At 37.0% G+C, this 21,788-nt stretch overlaps 1 protein-coding gene across 6 annotated transcripts in view; it reads right to left on the bottom strand.

Moving 5' to 3' along the window:
• The window catches only part of tenm3 (teneurin transmembrane protein 3), a 289,016-nt gene extending 268,638 nt beyond the window's left edge, over positions 1-20,378 (bottom strand). For 3 of the 6 annotated variants that reach the window (XM_059554320.1, XM_059554321.1, XM_059554322.1), the window contains exon 1: positions 19,721-20,352. The gene's annotated coding sequence lies outside the window, so the exon portion shown is untranslated. Of the gene's footprint in view, positions 1-19,720 lie in introns of all 6 variants that reach the window. The other 3 variants (XM_059554325.1, XM_059554326.1, XM_059554327.1) reach the window with 3 other exon arrangements.
• Positions 20,379-21,788: the final 1,410 nt, after the last annotated feature.

The raw sequence follows: 21,788 nt of genomic DNA, 5'->3' as shown, positions 1-21,788 counted from the left end.
ATCACTCATATGGATCTTACAATTATCATGATAAATTTGGCAATAAACTATCAGCACTATCATTCACTTTTATTCATTCATATTTGTATCATGCAGCACCGTGCCCTCGTTGCCCCAAGCGATACCATTTCCCCCTCATAAGTCTTGAGTGCACAGCAAGCATCCTCTCCCTACTCTGTGCTTTTTTTCCTCTGTCCTCTTTTCTTTTTTCAAAAATTGCATTTGGCGTCTCTATTTTTGGTGCGGCTAATTAATCCTCAGCATTTAGACAGAAAGCCGCAGGAGTAACAAGGCATTTAGGGGCCAGTGGGGCCCTCAGCGTCAACGACAAGCCTGGTTATGGAAAGCCCCCCACCGTTTGTCATGTCAGCCACCGTGTGCTGCTCCCATTAGACTTCGCCCACACTATTGCCAAAAGGCAAGGGCACCCACACACACCATAGGACAGCCATGTCAGAGAGAGTGTCTTCACCCATGATATCAAGACATGCACGTAGTGTCCAAGGAGGTCTATAATAGCTATCTCTCAGCATTTAACATCTCAATGGCAAATACTCTGCTTTATGCAGGTCTCCCCACTCTTATTTTTTGCATACAAATTAGACCAATCTGTTTTATGCACTTAAAAAGACTTAAAAAGTTATGAGCAGTCTTAAAACAGATGACTACCTTGTAAGAGTTTGTGGTTTCTAAGCAACATATAATTTTGGCCCATTAATATAAAATGAGTGTTCATTAAAAGTGATACTTTAATGGCTATTATATCCAGTTTATAATAATTATTTAATAAACTCGTAGCTTTTCTTCATCTTCATTTCACAGCTCTTTTTAATGAAATTACTGCTTTTTTTGCAAGTGACAAAGTCAGTTTTCAACTGTATGAATATTTAAAATGCCTCCGAATGGTTAAGACACTAACATTAATTTGACATTAAAGTTGAAGAACAGACATAGTTTCCACAGCTAATGCACATTCAGAACAAAAAAAGTGATTTTATAAAGTACCAATCTGTTGTTGTAATAAATCTCAATACTATCAGATCGGGAAAAACAAGGATTGAAGTGATGGATATATATCATATATAGGTAGCCTTTCAGCTATACTTGAAGAAATAAATAAAGAAATAAACAAGACAAAAACTTTTTTTCTTCCTTAACGTTGTTGTAACACAGCTTGCATCTTTTGTGTTTTCCCAACTGGGCTTTTAGTGTTGAGAGCGTCTAGCTGTTATAGGCTTGGTGTTTCAGTGGCACTTGTGCATTCCTGAATATCAATGTGGCTGTGAGAGCAGATTAGAGGCTGCCTCCCTCTCCCTCCCGAGCTCTTCAAATTAGTTTGATTTTCCCCCAGATGGTCAGATTAAATTACATAAACGCTGTCAGCAAAGTCCTATTCTCCACTGTATTCATGCCATCCTTACTCAGAGGCCCTACCTCCCAGTTCTTTTAAAAAACTTTTTTTTTTTTTGCCCTGTCCTCTCCTCTACTGATTTAACCTGCACAACCATAATTCTTTTGTGTTTGAGTTTTTAATAGATCCTGAACCTTTCACTCTTTCTGTTGCTTGTTTAAGAATGTGTGAGTACTAAAGCTATACAGCTGACAAAATATCTCTGTAGATGAATCACTTAAAACTCCTTCCAGTGCCCCACTGCGTGTCATTCCGACAGAAACCCTGGGCTTTGGAGGCACTTCAGTGCCAATTATTACAATAACAAGTGTTTAAACGAACAAGACTGCACAATTATAGAATTTAATTACTTGCCTTAATCCACATAAGATTAGAGATTGCAGATCTACCTCTAGTATTTCCTTGCGCATATCTGGATAAATGCAATAGAAACATGCAGTTCGAGTTCCAAAAATAAGATTTGGTAGAAAAATAAGGAATTTGTCAAAAGTATAAAAGTAAACAGGTTTAGTTGTTTTTTTAAATAGGATAATGGAATAAGAAAGGAAGCAACGATACAGTTGAAAAAAAAAAAAAGATTTTTTTAATGGGGGGCACACTGTGAGATTTTAATCTCTGCCTCCCACACAAGCGCATCTACTTTTTTGACTTATGTCAACACAAAATGTTGGCCCCTGCAAAGCCAAAGAGGCATGAGGAGGTTTCCGTTTGCAACTTGGTGGCTGTTTAGGCCGGAGAAGTAAACAACTTCTGACAGACTAAATAGAAGTGGAAGCTCTGAATGGCCCGCTCAATTAACAACCACAAAACGTCTGGGTGCAACTGTTTTTGAGCTAACACAAAATTTTTTTGTGGCATTTCACAAGATGCAATAAATGACAAATGTTGAAAAACCAGTGAGAGAGTGATATTACACAATTTCCCCTCTCTACCGAGCAAAACTAAAGATACCATCTGGTCATCTTGTGTGAAGGAAGCAGCATCCTATCATTGAGGTGTGTGTACTGTATGTGTGTGTGTTAGGAACACTGTGACACCTCCACTTCCTCGACGGTGGGACGAAGTCTGGTATCACTTCCTGTAATTCTGGACAGTGTGCTTTGAAGTTCGACATGATGTAATATTGCAGGAGAAAATTGTTTTAATTTCTCACTGCACTGAAAACTACTGTGATAAAAAAAGAAAAAGAATAAAAAAAAGAAAAACGGTTCCAATTGCAATTTCCCATAAATGATTCTGTTATATAAATAAAGAGAACAGAGGACACCCCTTTTAAGTTTGCCTTTGTAAAACGCATCATTTATACCCCTCCTGTCAAAACAGATGGACAATTCTTTCTATAAGCTGGGAGCTCATATGGGTGGACTGTCCCTTGAGCTTCCCACCAGACCAGAGGTAAATAAAACCCTATGTGCGATGCTATACAAATGAGAACTGGGACATGGGTACTCGTCGGCGGTTCCATCCAGAGGCAAAGGCTTGGGCAACGGAGAGCTATAATTTGTGAATTGTGCAATTGGTCCAGATTGTAAACATGTTTGTTCTGCAATTGGGCCAACACAACTTTATGAGAAAGGAAGGCAATTAATGGATTTTCAGTGGAGGCTGGACGCTTGAGGACACTGGGAAAGACGGAGCTGCGCTCAGCTAATTGCCCTGCTTTGTCCGTTTTTAAAGTAAAGGGTAGGGTTGAAGGTCAAATCCTATTCAAACGCAAACAAGAGGCATTTATGTTAGACAGCCTGAGAAGAGGGAGACAAACGTCTGCCCTGTGAAGTGTTTAAATACGAATATTTCATTTTGTCATTTACAGTAGCCCTTAATATTAAATTAAAGAGAGTGGACCATTATTTTCAATAGGATTGGATAAATACCCTTGAACAAATGATCACAGAGAGCACTGAAAAACATGCTGAATGAGTTCTGTAAACTATCAACAGCGACATTTGCCGTAAGAAATGCCTAAAAATGAAGTTGCAGTTAAATTCTAACAATGATCATTCAATTATAATCGTAACAATAATGAAGAAGGGCATACTGTAATATCAGTCACATCACTTGTTTTCCCAACTGATGAAAAGATTGTTTATGCACACAGTTATTACTCTCAGATGAGACACTGATATAAACAGAGTGTAATAAGTTTTGCATTATTGTCTGTCATGTTTTTAACCTGTCTATATTCTAAATAAACAGCAAAGTTAATAAGCAGTTTTTTTATGGAATTCTTTAAACATATAATGTGGTAAATATGGAAATAAATGTATTAAATAATTTCAAAATTGACATTAAATAAGGTGTGACTACCGTTTTATTAAATATGTCAGATTTAAATGTAATAATTGTTCTATCATATCTTTATTTCAGTACTTACTCCCTATGCTTATGACAAAAGAATTGCAGAACTGTACATAATTTAGTCATTTCTGCTACAATGGTTTTATTTAGTTACTTCACTCTTTGTTTATTCTGAATGTGACACTGTCAATTAGGGTAGAATAAAGAAAACAATTTTGATGAGAATTTCTTGCACAGTACGTCTAACCCTCTATGCCTGTTGGCAGTTAGATATCACTGCACTGGAATCAAGAAGAGAAGTAATGTGTCAAATTTCAAGTCCATTTGATAACAAGTTGTGACTTTTCTGGCTTAGCATCAGTCATGCATTTTTTTAAATTATTATTAATTTAATGAGACAGATGTGAGAGAAATATTAACAATGGCATTAAAAACAATATACTTCGGCCAGTGTGCCATACACAGACATTGTCTTAGCTCTTCACAGAATACTGTTTACATAATAGTTACAAGAAAAAAATAGTTCTGACATTCAAATAAATTAACAGAAATTAACATGATAATTAACTTTCATTTTCTATTTTAACACTTTTTAGGTATGGGGGCATCTAATTTGCCTTCCTTGGTTTACGGCAAACTTCTAGATCTAAATCACACTCTTGTTAAATTTGGGAATCACTAACTAAAGCAAAATAATAAAATAAAATAAAATAAAATAATTATTTTATAAAGAGTTTGGAAGCTGTAAACAATTTTGTGGATGTGGTAACCGATATCTCAAACAAGACAGAACTTACAACAGGAACAAAGACACCTACACGGTGAACCATCATTAGGTAGAAGGGGTCAATTGGGCCTCCAGTCTGTAATCACATTTGCTCATCAGACCTTTTACAGCAAGAGACAGTTACCCAACCACAGAATGCCTGGCCCACCAGCATGACCCAGACCCTGCAGTCCCTGTGGTGGAAAGTCATCAGAGGGTTGGAGATGCTGGGGTGATTGCTGCAGCGCTGCTTCTCTGCGGGTTGTAGGGCTCATTAGTCATGCAGTGGTCGCTTCTCACCAAACACAATTAAGACTATTTGCCCTCCTGCAACAGATGCTCATGAGACAGGAAGAGAGGAGGATTGGTTGAACGGCCCGCGCTGCTACGAGAGGACCACAGCGATGGAGGCAAAAATTGAATTTTGATAATGGAGTACATCCATTTGAGGGGCTTGGCAGGGATGGTGAATGAGCAGGAAGTGAAAGAAAGAAAGCGGGGCGAGGGGAGGGGGGCAATAATGACCTTACCGGAGTGAAGATCTGACGGTTCCGTTGCATTCGATCTGTTATGCACATTTCACAAAACCAGAATCATTCGCAATTGTTACCTGTCACTCACCTCTAAAGGTCAAAGAGATTAGAAAACACAACTATAGCCCTGAGCGCAGTTATCAGAGCTCTCTATTCAACAGGTGAGTTCTAGATTCCAATGCCTAGATATTCAAAGTTACTAAGTGTTTTATACAAAAAACAGTGTTTCGGCAGTATATGACATCATTTTGCTCTTTTCAAAAACCTAGTGAGTGGCCCATAAAGGAATCATTTTAAGGTATTGTAAGCCTGCTCTGAACTGTTTTGAAAGGTCAGAAAATTATGCTGGCAGTTAAATAAAAAAATAATAATAATAAAAATAGTTTAGTCACATTAAAAGAACATAGTTTAGTGTTAGTTAAAAGATTTACATATACTATGTCTTAATGTTTTTAAAGTGTCTTATGCAGTAAAAATGGTAAAACTGTTAAATAAAATAAAAATATGATTATGATATAAAATGTAATAAAACCATAAACTATTTTAATATGTAATTTATTCAAATGATGGCTGCGTTTAATGTTCAGCAGTAATTACCTCACATGATCCTCAAGAAATCATTCTAATATAATGATTTGTTGCTCAAGAGAAGTTTCTTATTATAATCATTGTAGAAAATGGGTTTAGTGCTTAACCTCTTTTTTTGTGAAAACTGTGATTCATAATTTACTTGAAATTAAAGTATTTATATACAGTGTTGAATAATGCTTTACAAGTAACGTTGGTTACATAATCGGATTACTTTTTTTCAAGTAACTAGTAAAGTGATGCATTACTTTTAAATTTACGATTTGAGTTACTTTTTCAAATAAGAAAAGCAAGTTACTTTGTTAGGGTTATTAATTTCACATTTGGTTTGAAAGGGACTTTACAGTTGCAAAATATTTAATTTTTGAGTTTTTTTTATTTATTATTAAAAAACAAATAAGTCTAGCCCAGGTGAGTAACATAATGCATTACTTTCCATTAAAAGTAATACGTAACACAGTTAAAACACTTTTATAGCGTAACACAATATTGTAATAATAAGCAACTTCCCCCAACACTGTTTATATGAAATACATTTATTTTTAACAATGTGAAAATATCTTTAAAAATAAATAAATAAATAAAATAAAACCAAATAACTTTATGTATATATTTTTGTTGTTTTTCTCAGTAGATTATATATATTAAAGTATAATGTTGCTAGCCTACAAACATGCAACCATCAACCTCTTGAAATCAATTGTGAGTCCACTGTGGCCACATTCACATAGCAGCAGAATACAGTTGTCAGTCCTGTATAATACAGTTACGTTCACAAACAGTTCGGTTATTTACATGCATGACAACCTCATTCTGTAACCGAACTTAAACCCGTAAATTTGCAGGACTCACAACCCCATTCTTAGAACACACGGGCTCTGTGAATGGAAAAGGACAACTAGTTGTCTGTCACGTCATACAGTGCGAGATAGAGCCACTCTGTTGCACAAACATGTGTCTAACATGTGTTACATGTTCACGTGTGTTTTCGCTATCTTACAGTGTAGGAGAAATGAGCTGCATGTCATCTGTATGTTTCAAAGCCTATCAGTTTTCCACCGGAGCCGCTCCCGTCAGTTATATGTTCTACGCACAATTTAAATGCTCCACTCTCCACCCAAATTTAAAAGCTGCTGTCGGTTAATGAAGATTTGACGACAGAATGAAAGAAAGGTTTTGGAAAAGAGCATCTGTTTTTACATTTGCAGGGAATGTTTGCTTAATGAGGAATGAACTTAAGAATTAACCTAAACTCAATGGCTGCAGATAACACTTACATAAAACAACAAAGTCAACTACTTTTGTGTACTTTGCGAAACTTGCCACCACAGATTAGGATAAGTGGTGACTCTTTTAGGACTGATATGACAGACCTTCATCTTAATTACTACCGTAAGAGCACCAGTGGCAGGCCCGATTTTGTTCAAAATGCCAATGTGCCCACTTGGGAGAATGAAGGTGGGGGGGACTAAATTAAGAACAAATGCAGAAATGTTGATGTCAACAATATTTTAGAGCGCCGTGGGACTCTTCCGCTGCACGACAGACAACAACATATATCATATCATATCATGCTGCTTGTGGTTTTTAACCAAAGGAGTTTCTCGATTTATTGTGAAGAGAGACAGAGAAACACCACAAAAGAAAGAGGAGGGTTGTTTGTGTTTCAAATTAAGCAATAAGATGTGTGCTAATAGTTCTAAGATGCTGATTTAACTGTGCTATGGGGCAGCGGTTTCTGAGTACGACACTCTATCAATCTTTTACTCTTTTTCTGACACGAGTACAGCCACTTCCAATTAAGTAAAAGATGCAAAACTATAAATCCCAAGCATGGGTTTATAAGTGTTTTTTTTTTTTTTTTTTTTTTTTTAAATCAGTCCAGTTTGCTGAATTGGTTATTTTCTCTTGTTGAGTAAGAGTCTATTTCCACCATCACTCTGGCAAGCATGGGCACCTGTAGCTTACAAGCTGTCGCCATGTCAACGGTGAGAGAGAAAGGGAAAAGATGCAGGAAAGAAGTGTGGGGAACAGAAGACTCCATTTGAGGCAACGGGAGTGCGGGAGAAGCCCATTCGAGCACATGGGAAGGGCAGGAATGATGAAAGGCTGCTGAAAGCTCTTCACTTACAGGCTCCGTGAAGACATCTACATCTCACAACATACAACACAGTCACCTAAACCACTCCTCTGAGATGATGGGTATTGAAAAAAAGCTCCAATAATGCATGTTAAGGGTAAAATATAAAGTGAGTGTTTCGACAACACCCTCGTCCAGGTGTTAGAAGCATTATCTGGTTAACAATGTAACATGGCAACCACTGAAAACACAACAATGGACAAAAATTATTCTTTAATGCATTAGATTGTGCCAAGCCAGAGGACAAAAATGTACACGCTTTATGCAACAGTGTTTTCACACTTAGGCTGCTTTAGAATAACCAACCCAGAGCCTATTTTAGTAGATCAACTCCTCCACTCAATTGAACAATACAGTAACATAAAATTGATGATTATGATATGAAGATATATATTTAGAAGTCAATTTCAGCAAATTTTGTTGTCTTAGATTAATCATGTTAACTACAAAAGAAAATCACAAGTTTAATTGTAATTAATTTTTAATCAACTGACAGCCTAGGTCTTTAAAAAAAAACTGTACAGAGAAAACAAAAGTGTTACATTTTGTTATATATATATTTTTTTTTTAGATTTTACATTTTGAATTGCAAATTGGTCAGGTTAAACTCTTGAGCCTGAAGCAGAACACTGAAAGGAAAGCTTTGAATTTCTGTTTGTAGTTTTATTTCATTATTAAAATAAAATAGACAGTTCATCTCTCCTGCGTGTCATCGTTGTACGGCACAAAAAGGCCAAAATTATTATAGTTAACTGAAACAAAAACTAATACCATTGAAATTTACAAAAAAAAAGAAAAAGAAAACAATTCTATATAAATAAATAAATAATAAATAAATAAGTGACAATAAACATCCGCAATATCAGTATAGCACTGATCATCAATATACGTAGTATTTATTTTTCAGCTAGTTGCCAAAGAAGCATTTCTCATTTTAATTTAGTTTAACTTGATGTACGAATAAAACTATATATATATATAAAAAAAAAATTACAAACAAAATTACTCCAGTTTGAACATAAAATGAAGATAAAACATTAAATATAACTGATTCAAAACATTAATAAAACTAGTAACTTGATACTAAAACAGCTTTTTTCATTGTTGTACGAATGCAAATTAAAACAAGTAATGTTGTCAAGACCTTTGCAACTAAAACAAGTGTGTGAAAACACACTAATTTGTAATACATACAGTAATTGATGTCCAAGAAGAAAGTTGAGACTGGCATGTCAAAAAACTAGTCATTTTATTAGTATGTGGCTTCAGTCAGTGTATTCGACTCATAAAGTGTATCTGATGCAGTCTAATGTACATTCTACTGCCGTCCATCTTAATTACATTGAGATGCACTTAGTGCCATGCAAATGCGTCGCAAGCCAACTGCCTCAATGTAGTACCCATTGTCCTTCACTCTTCACTCGCCTGGGACTCCGTCATTAATGACAGAGGAGTGTGCTGAGCAGTCACTGAACCCTGCAGATGAAATTATCTCTCCGTTACAGGCGGGTTACGGCTGGACGGTGCTGAAGGCTCCAGTGAGCGGTCCAGTACCTCCTCTGATTATTTAAAGAATGTGGGTGAAACGACATATATGGGACAGTTAGTACGTTCACATGTGCAGTTATAATAGAGCCACGATTTAAATTTTTCTATTGTAGTCAATTTAAAAGTCTATATATGTTCCCTTGGTTTTTCGGAGCAGATGCCCAATTTCGGGGCCAACGAATTGAAATCAAATTTTATTTAAAATGTACAAATTATTAGTTTATGTAGTATGTAGTAATGGTTAGTTTAGTCTGACTGAAATCAAACTTTTAAAGTGCACGTAAATGCAAAACTTGAGTTAACTGTCTATTACACCTTAGATTTGACTTTCAAAACCACAATAAATTTTACAGATATTATGAAATCTGGGTCTAAATTAAAGTAGCATCTGATGGATTGTAGATGAACTGTTGTAATGTTGCAATTTTCTTCTGTTCTTGAACTCTAAAATCTCATTGGATGAGCAATGATGAAGCCACATAGACGTCATCTGAATTCAATAATAGCATACTCTGCTTCCGTCATACAAAAAACCCTTTTACCCATGGTAAAACATTTGCAAAATAATTTCTCTACCGGCTTATTGCTTTAAGATGCATCCTAAAATCCTGCTTTTGCTAAAAATCTAATCAGAATCACCCAGTTCAGCATAACGTGGAAAGAAACATTTTGACTAAATAAAGTGCAAAGTAACATATTGTATTCATTCTGAGGTTTGCATTCAGTTTCCTTGGTGAAAGCAACTTAACTTGACTAGAAAACATTTTCTCTCCTTCCCAAAGGAAATGGATTTCTCCCCTTCAGCAGATCGTTCAGTCCAGGCCATTGTACAATGACCAGGAAATCAATGTTTTTCTTTTTCTTCCATTTCTTCACACACACACACACACACACACACACACACACACACACACACACACACACACACACACACACACACACACACACACACACACACACACACACACACACGCACACACACACAAACACACACCTACACCCACACAAGCAGGACTCACACCCACACACACCTGATGTAATCTGGCAGACAGTGCCAGCAGAGTGAGCCATCAGAGGGAGTGCACGGCCAGTCTAAAGCATCTCCCAGCTGGCTGCGTGAGCTATGCCCGTCTGGCTGGAAGCTACAGATTAATTAACAGTGTGCCATGAGAGCACCACACAAGTGTGTGTGGAGGGGGCGAGGTGTGTGACATTCAGCCCGGCCTGCTCACGCACCCAGTGAGCTCTGGATCTCACGTCTCTCCGCCCTCGCCATCATCATCATGGCCTCACACTCTCACCCCGTCTGCTCGGTGACTGCAGCCAATCGCCTACCAATCGGGACAGATAAAGATATAGCGCTTTGAACTATACAGAAGGAATACAAGCTGTGACCGCTGCAATAAATAGCCATTGTGACTAACAACATTTTGAGTTCTCTTCATTTTTAACACAGAGCAACTATCAGAAGATCAATACAATCTTCCTTACTCTGTTGTTAATTGCTTCTTATCTCAAAATAAATGTTCCTTCCATTTAAAAAAGTAAGAAAATATATATACATAATGTATATGTCCACTACGTCAGTTTTTTTTTTCATGATAATTAAAAACATTAATTTAATTACACATTAATAACACCTTACGAGAAGTGCCTAGAAACTCATGAGCTACACATAGTCGATACAATTTAAAATTAAAATGTAAAAAAAAACAATAATAATAATTATACAATAATTATTATAATATATTATAAAAAAACAACAACATTAACACTTTTTATTATTACCTGATAAATATTACCATAATATCACAACAGCATAGCCCTTAAAATATTCAAAATTATTTGCAGAAAATGTATCAAATTATAAATTAATACATAATAGCTGAAACATTAGGTCAGTGATAGATGAATTTGTGCAAAAATAAGAGTTTGACTGGAAGGATGGCATTGGACAACAACAAAATAAACAATAATAAAAAAAAAGGATTAGGAATAATAAATATAAAGGAAGTGTTTTCTCCTTCATTTTACAAGTTAAATAAGTCTATTTATTTTGCTATATCAAAGTTTGGTACCCTATAGGAAAAGACCCGCCAGACATTTTTGGGTCGAAACTCATTAGTTAAAGCTGCAGTAACTTTTGGCGCTCTAGCGGATAATAAACAGAACAGCGTTTATGTCTGTGGTGAATCACGCTGGTACTGGGCTACTCCGCAGTGGTACCTACCCGAACCAGTCCAAATAGTCTGAAAAAAAACCCCACTTATTATAGGTCTACCGTAGTGATTCAGGACAAGCGAGAAACATGGTTTGGAAAATGGATTCATGGTGTACTTGGCCTATTATATACATTTTGTAAATTACGAACACAAAAAAAGTTACGGACTGCAGCTTTAAGAAGGGCCGGTCTAGTGACAATGAAAACACTAAAATTTCCATACAAATTCGAAAGCAAAAAAAGCGCATTTTGAAGTTAGCTAACATGAGTAAACTACTGTGTCCATAGCAACAAGCAGAAAATTATATTTTTGTTTCACTTTGAATGGGGGCTAACGGGGTTCAAAGAAAGCTCCAGCAAAATGACTAAATATCTAACCCATTCTGAATTTGCACATCAATAGAGAGACAAATCGAGCGTCCTCTCTTTCTCCTATAATATATACAATAGAGAGAGCAGCAGTTCAGCTGTGACTGAAACCCGAGATACATGTGCTCCAAATCATTGGACAAAAGACTGTCCCCGCTACCCTCTCAAAATCTTTCGTAACACCCATTCTCATTAGAGGGATGGAAAAACTTGGGGATGGATCGATGTTTTCATTTTTCAAGTGCTTGTATCCATTAGACGAGTAAAATTCATCCATCAAGCAAATTCCTTTCTGGTTAGGCCCTGTCGCTTTAACAAGTAGCGAGCTCAATGTGCAAGATGTATTGCTCTCCATTTCACTAACCTTCATTATGTCTTTCATGTGTCTCTCACCCCCTCCTCTCGTATAGAGAGCCAAAGGATCTGATTGGCCGGAGACACTACCTGCCATGTTCTGTAGCCTACAAGCAGGCAGTCAACCTCTCATGTTCTTCGCATTCATTCTAACGCCTTTTTTACAGAAATCTTTCAGCATGAATTATATATGACGGCCCCTTTTACCTCCTCACTTAGGGGAAAATATAATTCTATAATTTGGTGGTTTTCATATGGTATTTAAAGCAATATTGAGTGGGCCTTCCTGTAAAGCTGAAACTAATGGGATAAGGGGGTTACTGCATTCCAAAAGTAAGTGCTCATAAACTTATGTTGAAACACACATAAATTACAGTGGCAAAAAATTTCATCACTGCCATTAGAAAGACGAATCCCTCATCCTGGCCTCTCCACCTCCATGATCTTAATCCAAAGAAAGCTATCAAGAGGACTGTTCTGTTTCAATTTCTGGACCTCACGCTCCAAGAAAAAAAACAAAAACGCAAAAGGAGCTAATAAATTATGTGGTAAATTACGGTGCACCGAGCACTTTCAGGCAACATTTCGCAAGATAAATTTCTCCATCGTCTACAAAAGAAACGGTCCAGCTGGAGGGAGACTGGAGAAAGGAATGATGCAGAGGAAGCAAGTGATAATTTAAATATATATATATATATATATATTTCATTTTTTATACATTTAAAATGGTTATAATTTTACCATAAATGACAAAGCTGGGGAAAAACACATTTAAATCGGCACAATCTTTCCACCTGAGCTGCTGTGAGATCAAGTGGGTGGTTATTTGAATAAAAACCCTGCTTGCCCACAGTCTCTACTGACGGGGGAGACAAAAGCCTTGCTCCTCTCCTTAATGAACATATCTGCCGTGGAACGCTGCAGCTGGACTTAAAAGGTTACGTGGGGCTGGCCATGCTGGTCACAAAGCTGCGCCCGCAGGAAAGCTGAATCCTCTCCAAAAAAGCCGAAAGGAGTTGTGGTGGGGGGGGGGTTGGATTGGCTGTATCAGTGACAAAAGGAAAGACTGATGGCCTCACCAAGACCCAGAAAGACCTTTGCGCGAACCCCTCTTCCGCCACGGGAGAGCACAGTTCATGTTTACATCCCTCCCTCGAACATCCTCACACTCTTACACACAGTGCCCTCCATTTTATTTACTGCGGCATTCATAAAATATGGATGCCCAACAAGATACTGGATGACACATGAGAACAAAATGGGAACAATGAAGTATAAAATATCCCAGCATCTGGCGCTTGGTGAACTATGACCGCTGACTTGCTCAAATAAGTATTTTGCCTTCAATCATTTATTGCCTGGTAAATTATAACTAAAGGCATTGCATTACATCTTTAAATGTAAAGTATTTTAAACTGCAAATGTTACATTATTAAATCTTTACAGTCTAAACGGATGACATATTTATTAGTAAAGGCCATACAATCATGATAAGCTGCAAAAATGGAGTACAAAGCATACCTGGCTCTTGAATCCAATGAATTAGGGTCTTAAAGGAAGTCATTGAAGAAGTAGACCGCCTGTGATGGGAAGTCCTGCTGCAGCGGAGTGGAGCGTGTGAGAACTTAAAAGGTGAAGCGTCGTAAGGTACGGACACACAGATGACTGACCTGTCCTACTCTATAAAAGTGTCTGACGCCAGGTATGCCGTCAGCCAATCCGAAGTCGGCGCTCCACGGAGGACGCACAGGTACATACAAACGGAGCAGAGGACTAGGACACGCATTTAGTCATAGGAGAGGACAAGTGCTTCACGAAATGAATTTCTAACCTTGTGGAAAAAAATAAGAACTATAAAAGAACTAAAAAAGACAGACATGCACACACACACACACACACACACACACACACACACACACACACACACGTGCGCAGTACGATTTATTTGAAATATTACAGTAGTACTTTTATTCAGCAAGGATGAGTTCAGTTGATCAGTGACAGTAATAAAAATGTTACAAAATATTTCCTCCTATTCAACAAAAAAATTCTCAAGAAGAAAAAAGAAATCATGTTTTCCACAAACAATATTAAGCGGCAAAATTGTTTTTAACATTGACAAAGCCAAGACATTTTATTTGAACAATTAAAATGATTTCTGAAGGATCTTGCTGAAGACTGGAATAATTGCCATTCCAGTAATACATTCCATTTTAAAATATATTAATATAAAATTGAAACATATTAATAATATTTCACAATGTTATTATTCTGTATAATGAACAAATTAATACAGCCTTGGTAAACTTAAGAGACTTATTTATAAAACATAAAATAATCTTACTTGGTCCCAACTTTTAAACAGTACAATATATATACATATATAAATACTGGGCATCATTTTTGAACTAAATCAATATGAGATAATCTAAGAAAAAGCTGTAATAATGTCAAGGAATGTAAAGTGGATGAATGAAATGTTCTTGTCAAAAAAGGAAAGTTATTTAATGTGAATTCCACAGTTAACTAAAATGCAGGTGTTTCATACAATAGTCACATGTGTTAAAGGCACATTATATAAGTTCATAAACTATAAGACAACATGAAGGTTAAGTGTTTAAAAAAATGTCAGGCATCTGAATGTGACTCCAGCTTGTCACATTTTGATCCTTATCTTCCTATCTCAATTATCCTACAAATAAAGGCCTTCAACAACAGACTGAAATACTTCAATGAATCAACTACCTCTTTCTTCCTTTACTATCATACATTTATTTGGCACACATAATTCGACAGTTGGCAGAGGGTACTCGGCAGAAAATCCTATAGTAAAGCATAACAACACAAAACCCGCCTTGTATAACAACTGTTGTCAAATATAAATCTGATGAACTTTTCACAAGATGGCAAAAAGATAGAAGAAGGGGGAAAAAAAACATAACAGATTTAAAGTTGGAGGTGGAGCCTGATTAAAAGCTGCCGGTTATTTCCCTGTTTCACACTCGACAGAATTCACACAATCTTTGTCTTCCGCACTGGTCGCACTGCATATTTCACCAAAAAGACATACGCTTGCATGTAACACACCAGATCGGTCCAACTTTTTTGATGCAACTGGAAAGTTTTATTTATTTATTTGCCAATCCCAAAGTGTTGCCAGCTCGAGCTGGTGGTTTTTGCAGTTTGTTTATCATTGACCATCACACAGGCGCCAGTGTGAAATAAAGTATTTTTAGATGTTGACATAATGGCTCGAAGAGGGAGGAGACCATGAATTTTTCATAGCGGCTCACAGGGAGAGGTCATTTGCCACTCTTTCTCTATAAAAGCGGGGGAGAAAAAAGAATTTCTGGAAGGCTGTGACCTGCAAGCGGCTTTCACTCCTCTGAAAAATAAAAAGATCAGCCAAGTACAGCGACCTAGAGACACACAAACACAAAACCCTACTGAACGTTGAAAAATGCATTCCCTCATTGTCCAGCTGTTCTGACACAAACTGAAACCTCTTATTTCCTGGTATCCGTGCCTCTCTCCTCAAATTCCCAGCAAACACAAGCAGCCACCATCTACTGAACACTCTGCTGGCAAGTCAACATTGTCTGTTGGGAGACGACAACGAGAAAAGGTGTCCAGTACAGTAGCGTCACTCTCCCCTAACAATGCTTTGGTAGATTCCATGAGACTGGATTTGTTTTGTTTGTCTGTAATGGCATTATTAGACAGTTCACAATCCGTTTTACCATTTAAAAACTATTTACAGCTTTGGCCGGCTCTAAAGAGTGGATTCCAACCAAAGTGTGCATCCGTGTGTGCGCCTGTGTATAATCCTATTTGAAGTATTCTCTGCGTTTTCAATGCATTGAGGAGTTGAGCATAAATCAGAGTGACAGACTTAAAAGAAAAGGCTTTGCATTAAAGAGTCCAGGTCAAGGGGATGGGTTTTAAACACAGACAATTCCTTTCTTCTCTGAAATATTAGCACAATTCAACCGTTACCAGACGAGTGAAAGTGCATCCCTCAAAGTGTCAATTAAGCAGCACAACAGTGGCACATCAATACGTTCGAGTTGCCTCGTGATGTTTTAATTAAGCCTTGCATAGGTCGCGCAAAACATTCCATCCGGTCACGCAAGTCACAAACATTATTTGCTTCCACACCTCTCTTCCTGATACGTTACAATGCACCTATATAGCAAGCACACAAAAGAACATCGTAAGAGGCACGAGGCCCGCGGTTCTCCGGTTGTCATTTGGCATGTGCACTCAAGTCAGTGAGCTTTGAGTTGGTGTTGGGTTGCAGGCAAAAACACCAGTGTCTTCATCTTTAAGCATGGCTGGGCAGCAATGAGCCTGCTCCAAATGTTACATGCAATTCAGGCCTCATTGGTGTGTGTGTGTGTGTACATGCAATGTCGACTCCCAATTGTTCATGCATTGCAAGCTGGAGAATCAGCCCTATACCATCAGAAAGTAAGTCACTTTCACATGCACAAACACAAAACAACAATGCCTATTTATCTGTTCCCTATCATTGTGCTCCTGATGATTATTAATCATGTTAGAGTCTGAAAATGAAATTACATGAAAATAAGTGTTTCTGCAATTAGCTGTCATGCCTCCAATTGACAAGGAATGATTAAAACGAAGCCACAGACTAATTGGGCTTTGAATAATGAAATGATATGTATGCTGACTTTTAAGCAGGTGTGAAAGCAGAGGCAACAAGGAGATAATAAAACATCTGGCCGCACTGGACAGGTTCTGTCAATCAATCCAGCCTCTGTGAATCCCATTATCATGACAACCCCCAGCCAATAACATCTGTACTGGCCTTTATGAGGGAAAGAGGGCCACTATATGTGACCATATTAGCATCATTACAGTAACAAATGGTGCCTTCTTGCTCCTTTATTTGATGTGAGATCAAACATGTGCAGACTCTCTCCATCCCACACGCTGCGGCCTTCCACGGGTCTTAAAAAAAAAAAAAAAGAAGCTCTTTCTGTCATGATATAAATGACACTTCAGAGTTTGAAAGTGCTCCTATCAATCACTCCAACTTTAATGTGAAATAATAAAATCAGCCTAAGTTTTTCTGTTGTCTGTTTCTTTACCCCCTCCCTGTCTCTCAAGTGAACAAAGGCCAAGTTCAAGGCAACATCAAACATTGATTTCGGCTACACTTCAGATTAGTCAAAGGTCTCTCAGCATGCACAAACACACACACACACACACACACACACACACACACACACAATCAATGCTAAATCTCTCCTCGTTTTATTACGTACGCTGTCCATAATACATAGGTATCCTTGTAAATGCATTTTCTAATGTTCCAAAGAAATAATAAGAAAAATAAGTAAAACATGCATAGGCAAGAACATCTATTCATACAAAAATGGTTTATTATATAATTATAATATATAATTTATTATATGAGTAACATCTAATTTACACAAAACGCCTATATTTGCATCTCAAATATTAGAAACTTATATAAATGATTGACTCTCTGTCACAGATTACAAATCGACCTTACTGACCTAAACTAGAGAACGCTAATTAACAGAAACAGATACATGCTTAAAAATAAAGCCGTAAAATAAATCGCTAAAACCCCCAGTAGAAGGCCTAAACCAGTCAAAACAACCAGGAGATTGAAACATGTTTTTAAATATAGATATTTAAAAACTGAATATAACATAAGAGACCAGTCGAGGAGCATGATTCAGTGGGAGACAATGTCTGTTAATGTCCGTGACTTTAGCGGGCAATATACACTAACATTTAAACAAAAGACCATTTAGGATGGGCCAGGAATCTTTCACCAATCACTATCATCAGTATCAGCTTTCAGTGCAATTACAGTACATGGTGATACCTCAGTACCATGCTCCCTTCTACACTGTTTTCAGTCAGTGTGTGTGTGTGTGTGTGTGTGTGTGTGTGTGTGTGTGTGTGTGTGTGTGTGTGTGTGTGTACGTCAGATAACCTTTTCTTTTCTTCTTTTTTATCTTATTGCTTTTCCGAATAGTGTATGAGTGTTTGAGTAGTCTGCATGTCTGTCCATGATGCGCTTTAGAGGTTTGGCTCATTTATGTACAGATCAGTTTGACATTACCATTAATTTGGAAACATCCTTACTGACATTTAAGTCACCAAAGCAATATGTCTCAAAGTCACCAAAGCAAATGTTGTAATTTGTTTGACATTAAATATTTAAATATTTCATTTACCTCTAAGAAAAAAGTTGCTCAGAAGACACACTCACATAAACACAGACCAAAAAATAAAAAATAAAACACTACTGCCAGTGAGTGTTTTGTAAAAGTGTACCATCTCATTTTTTTTACTTGCAAAAAAATAAACAAACAAAAAAAATTGTTATGAAATAATATTTGTTTATAAGCATCAACTAAGCATTTATTTTTTATGCTTATAATCAATCAATGAGCATTCACTCAGAGCTGAGAATAAAGCTTTAACAAACATGAGAGAAGAACTGTAGTGAAAAAAAAGACTAGGTGAAGGTAAGTTAACGTTTACAGTTTTTTTAAGACATCTTCAGCACAATGTGGAGGTGAATTAGTAGATACTGTAAACAGCAGTTTCCCCCAGATAAAGCAAGTCTGTATCAAACACTCACAAACAACTTTAACATGTAATCTGAGCAGAGAGATGTTGTAATATTGTTCACACAGGATACAATGTCAATACAACTACTTTCATAACTATATTTTTATTATTTCAATTATTATAATTGCTTGTAAAACACAATCTTACACAGTAAGATTAATAAAAAATAAGTTATTAAAAAGGTGATGTATAAATTATATAGATGCAGCTATAGCCTGGCATTCTTATGTTATTTATTTTTATATCTATTTTATATATAACGCTATTATGTTTATTTTACTGATCTGACGTCTTTATCATCCTCTTGCAGTACACTGTTCATTTTTAACGTCATTACAGGAAATGCTTACTAAGTCGTCAGAAGTGTAGAGCTAAGAAATATTCTTATATGAAACTATTTCAAGCTGTTGTGCTGTACATACACATTTTTCACTGAAAGACAACGGAAAAGTCAAGTGGATTAAGTTATTAAAACGACGGTGAAACTATGTGTGCTCTTATTAATGTACAGTGAAGCTTACAAGCACCGCACGTGAACACATTTACAAGCTGTGTGTCTTTACTATGATTTACTTCAACATGTGCTTATCTAAGCTATACATTCTGGAAGTAATGCATTTTTTTCATTAATGATGTGATGTTTTTTTTGTCTGTTTGTTTTGTCGGTTTGTTTTGTTTGATTTTTATCTCACAACAATAATAATAAAATAAAAATAAAGAACGATTTAAGGGGAGAAAATAAAATTAAAATTACCCTGCCTTGACCTGTTTTGTTTTCTATAAAATAAAATGAAAAAAGGTAACGAGTGTGTAAGTTAGCGTTCGCGCATGCTGAGGCCATCGGTGTTCTTACCTGCTGTTGATGTGTTTCAGCATCCCATTGACAAAACTTCACTAAACGACGGTCAACTTCGTGGAAAGACAAAACAGAGAGGTGTTTCTCGCAAAACAAGTCCTCCTCACTCGCTTCAAACAGCAACTGCAGTCCAAACGATAGTCCGGAGAGCGCGAGAGTCACTCAGATGTTGATAGATAGATGTTTCTCTCTCCTCTCTGAAAAGCAAGAGCAAACGGAGGAGATTGGTCGGGGGTGATCGATGTGTCCAGCGCACATGTGCGTAAATGCCGAATATCAGCCGCCACAGTCCAGGAACACCGAGATACGGAGTTAAACGAGCTGCCGCCGGTTCCTCACAGACATACAACAAAGCCGGGAATGCGCGCGAGCATGTCTACCTGAAAGCGCTGCGAGAGGAGGCTACGGATAATTCGCGCAAGAGTGTGTTTCCTCAACTCTGGATGTGGCTCGGCGCTACTGGTCCCCCCGCTGCGTCCAATCAGTGTGCTATGTGTCTGTATCCAGCACCGGATCAGTGATAAATGAAGGGTCATCCATGACTAACGCCGAGCCCTGATGAATGACTTTCACAAGCTCGTCGTCATCATCGTGTCTCTGGCTGATAGCGACTGTAAGCAGCTCATGGGTTTGGCTCTGTTTTACGTTTTCATTCGGGATGCGAAGTTCATTCTCATCGAGGAGCAGTACAGCGCTTGCAAGTGTTAGTTTGCATGCTCAAACTTATTACTAACCCTGACCCAAAACAACAGATGCCCTGTATAATAAAACATAAAAATTACTAACTGTAGATTTAATTTTTCTTTCTTTTAAATTGATGGTAAAAATCAAAATGGCAGCTGCCAGAACTTTACTGTATTTTATTAATATATAAATAAATAATGTAGCAAAATTGTGGCAAATGGCGTTACAAGATGTATAGGTGGTATTTTGGTGACATACTACCTGACGACGCTTTTATGTCATTAAATTATATGTCATGTTAATATACTGACATATTTGAGTTAGGATACACATATCTGAATCTGTTTTTAAAATGATGAACTATTAAAAGATGAAGCGTTAACTAAAGGATACTTTACCTGACTAATACTTAATTTTTTCTTTTTTTGCAACATCTGACCTATAATTATACATATCACCTTGTTAAATATTTTCTCTTTAAATAAGGCAATTCATCTTTTTTTATATTTTTACCTCTGAAAAAAAAATATATTTTCTTTGATAGTCAGACTGCTACTTTCCAAGTATAAGTGGACTTGAAATGTTGATCTGAAATGAAATTATTTTATTGTGTGAGAAGAGAGAGGACGAGGAGTTTTTAGGACAGGAGCACTAAACCCGCTTCCTACTAAATGTGTATCTTGCGACAATAGCCGACTGTACATTATATGACCACTAAAAAAATCAATAAATAAATAAATAAATACATGAACATAAAATGTTGTTTTATAATATTTTATATATTGATTAAAAAAAAAGAGAAGATAATTAGATACACTGTATGAACAGAATGTAAGAACATAAGGAAAAACAACACAAAAGGATGATGCCTCCATCCTGAAGATGAATAAAGTGTGTACAAACAGTCTTGTAAGTTAAAACTGGCACTGCCACTGAAGCAAACCTCCGATGCCCCCTGACCTCATCCACCTGCTCCCAGCACCTACTCCGGTGAAAAGTTCAAATATTTCCACAAAGTCCTGTGAAGCTTAACAAGAATTTGAGTGAAAGGAGCAGCAGCTGCGATTTTAGCAAGTTTTGGTGCCTGACCCGGCTTAACCCAGAGTGGTGTGCTTCTCGGTTAAAAACACCTGAAGAGATCTTCAGCCCCACACTTCATGCAGACAGGAGAGCACTCAATTACCCTCTACCAAACTCACGCAAATTCAGTGCATCCTTGTTTCTATGGCAGATTTCTATTTTAGTATTTTCTGTGAAAAAGTATTTCTTTCATTTACAGTTTCACACATTTTAAAGATCCCTTTGACTGTTTGCCCGTAGAGTTCACAGCAACTCAGTATGCAGAACAACACAAACAGTTTTTGCTTTAATATGTACAAAC

The sequence above is a fragment of the Carassius carassius genome, chromosome 7 (assembly GCF_963082965.1).
Source record: "Carassius carassius chromosome 7, fCarCar2.1, whole genome shotgun sequence".
NCBI lineage: Eukaryota > Metazoa > Chordata > Actinopteri > Cypriniformes > Cyprinidae > Carassius > Carassius carassius.
The sequence above is the reverse complement of the archived record's forward strand: the minus strand, read 5'-3'. Positions and strand labels throughout refer to the sequence as shown.